Genomic DNA, 2,485 nt, shown 5'->3' on the forward strand with positions numbered 1-2,485 from the left:
ATATGTTTTCTCTCTTTTATTCTCTTTTGGGTCTTCTTTGACGCTTTTTACTGTACTCTACTACTACTTTGTTGCATCATTTTGCTCCTCTTTGCCTCTTTGTGGCTTTTTTTTGCCAAAAAAAAAGTTAAATAAGAGGCAAAAAAGGCGCAAAAAATGGAAAAAAGAGGAAAAATAGGCAAAAATAGTAAAAAAGAGTCAAATAAGAACCAATAATGAGTAAAAAAGGCACAAAAGAGAATGCTTTGTTAACTCTTTTTAGCCTATTTTACTCTTTCTTGTCTCTTCTTTTGCTTTCTTTGCTTTTTTTTACTCTGATTTTTTTTGACTCTGTTTTGTTTGTTTTTGCCTCTTTTTGCTTATTTTCCACCTTTTTACATATTTTTTGCCTCTTTTTGCCTATTGTTTTATATATTTGGCACTTTTTTTGCCTATTATTTGCCTCTAATTTGCTCTGTGGTGCCTCATTTTGCCCCTTTTTGCATCTTGTTGGCATTTTTTTTGCCAAAAAGTGTTAAATAAGAGCCAAAAAAATGGCGCAAAAAATGGAAATACAGAAAAAATAGGCAATAAAAAGTGTCAAAAATAATCAAAAGAGAGGCAACAAAGAGGCAAACGAGACAAAAATGGCGCAAAATTGTAAAAAAAGAAGAAATATAGGCATAAAAGAGTGAAAAAGGAATCATACAAGAATCGAAAATGAGTCAAAAACAAAGGAACAAAATAGGCAAAGAAGAGGCTTTTTTTGTTTGCATTTTTCAGCTCTTGTTTCCTTTTTTTGCCTTTGATTTGCCTTTTTTTCGTCTCTTTTTTTGTCTCTTTTTGTCTCTTTTTTGTCTCTTGTTGCCTCTTTTTACCTCTTTTTTGCCCCTTTGTTGGCTCATTTTTTGTTTCTTTTTGCCTTTTGCGTTTTTGGCTCTTTTGTGTCTCGTTTTGATTCTTTCTGTCTCTTTTCTGCCCCTCTGTTGAATCTTTTTTGTCTCTTTTTGCCTTTTGCCTGTTTTTGCCTCATTTTTGCCTCTATTTCGTCTCTTTTTTACTCTTTTTTGCTTCTTATTTGCCTCTTTATTGATTTTTTACCACTTTTGTGCATCTGCTTCGCTTTCGCATCCCATTTGAATCGACTTCCCATCACCTTTGTTTTGCCTCTGCTTTGCATTTGCTTCGATTTTGCATCACATTAGCGTCGCCTTCATATTGCTGATGCATCGCCTTTACATCGCCCTTACATTGCTTTTTTGGCGGCTTTGAATCGTCTTTGCTTTGCCTTTGCTTTGCCTTTGCCTTGCTTTTGCTTTGCCTTTGCTTTGCCTTTGCTTTGCCTTTGCTTTGCCTTTGCTTTGCCTTTGCTTTGCCTTTGCTTTGCCTTTGCTTTGCCTTTACTTTGCCTTTGCTTTGCCTTTTCTTTGCCTTTGCTTTGTCTTTGCTTTGCCTTTGCTTTGCCTTTGCTTTGCCTTTGCTTTGCCTTTGCTTTGCCTTTGCTTTGCCTTTGCTTTGCCTTTGCTTTGCCTTTGCTTTGCCTTTGCTTTGCCTTTGCTTTGCCTTTGCTTTGCCTTTGCTTTGCCTTTGCTTTGCCTTTGCTTTGCCTTTGCTTTGCCTTTGCTTTGCCTTTGCCTTGCCTTTGATTTGCCTTTGCTTTGCCTTTGCGTTGCCTTTGCTTTGCCTTTGCTTTGCCTTTGCTTTGCCTTTGCTTTGCCTTTGCTTTGCCTTTGCTTTGCCTTTGCTTTGCCTTTGCTTTGCCTTTGCTTTGCCTTTGCTTTGCCTTTGCTTTGCCTTTGCTTTGCCTTTGCTTTGCCTTTGCTTTGCCTTTGCTTTGCCTTTGCTTTGCCTTTGCTTTGCCTTTGCTTTGCCTTTGCTTTGCCTTTGCTTTGCCGTTGCTTTGCCTTTGCTTTGCCTTTGCTTTGCCTTTGCTTTGCCTTTGCTTTGCCTTTGCTTTGCCTTTGCTTTGCCTTTGCTTTGCCTTTGCTTTGCCTTTGCTTTGCCTTTGCTTTGCCTTTGCTTTGCCTTTGCTTTGCCTTTGCTTTGCCTTTGCTTTGCCTTTGCTTTGCCTTTGCTTTGCCTTTGCTTTGCCTTTGCTTTGCCTTTGCTTTGCCTTTGCTTTGCCTTTGCTTTGCCTTTGCTTTGCCTTTGCTTTGCCTTTGCTTTGCCTTTGCTTTGCCTTTGCTTTGCCTTTGCTTTGCCTTTGCTTTGCCTTTGCTTTGCCTTTGCTTTGCCTTTGCTTTGCCTTTGCTTTGCCTTTGCTTTGCCTTTGCTTTGCCTTTGCTTTGCCTTTGCTTTGCCTTTGCTTTGCCTTTGCTTTGCCTTTGCTTTGCCTTTGCTTTGCCTTTGCTTTGCCTTTGCTTTGCCTTTGCTTTGCCTTTGCTTTGCCTTTGCTTTGCCTTTGCTTTGCCTTTGCTTTGCCTTTGCTTTGCCTTTGCTTTGCCTTTGCTTTGCCTTTGCTTTGCCTTTGCTTTGCCTTTGCTTTGCCTTTGCTTTGCCTTTGCTT

This window comes from Aedes albopictus, chromosome 2 (assembly GCF_035046485.1).
Source record: "Aedes albopictus strain Foshan chromosome 2, AalbF5, whole genome shotgun sequence".
Lineage (NCBI taxonomy): Eukaryota > Metazoa > Arthropoda > Insecta > Diptera > Culicidae > Aedes > Aedes albopictus.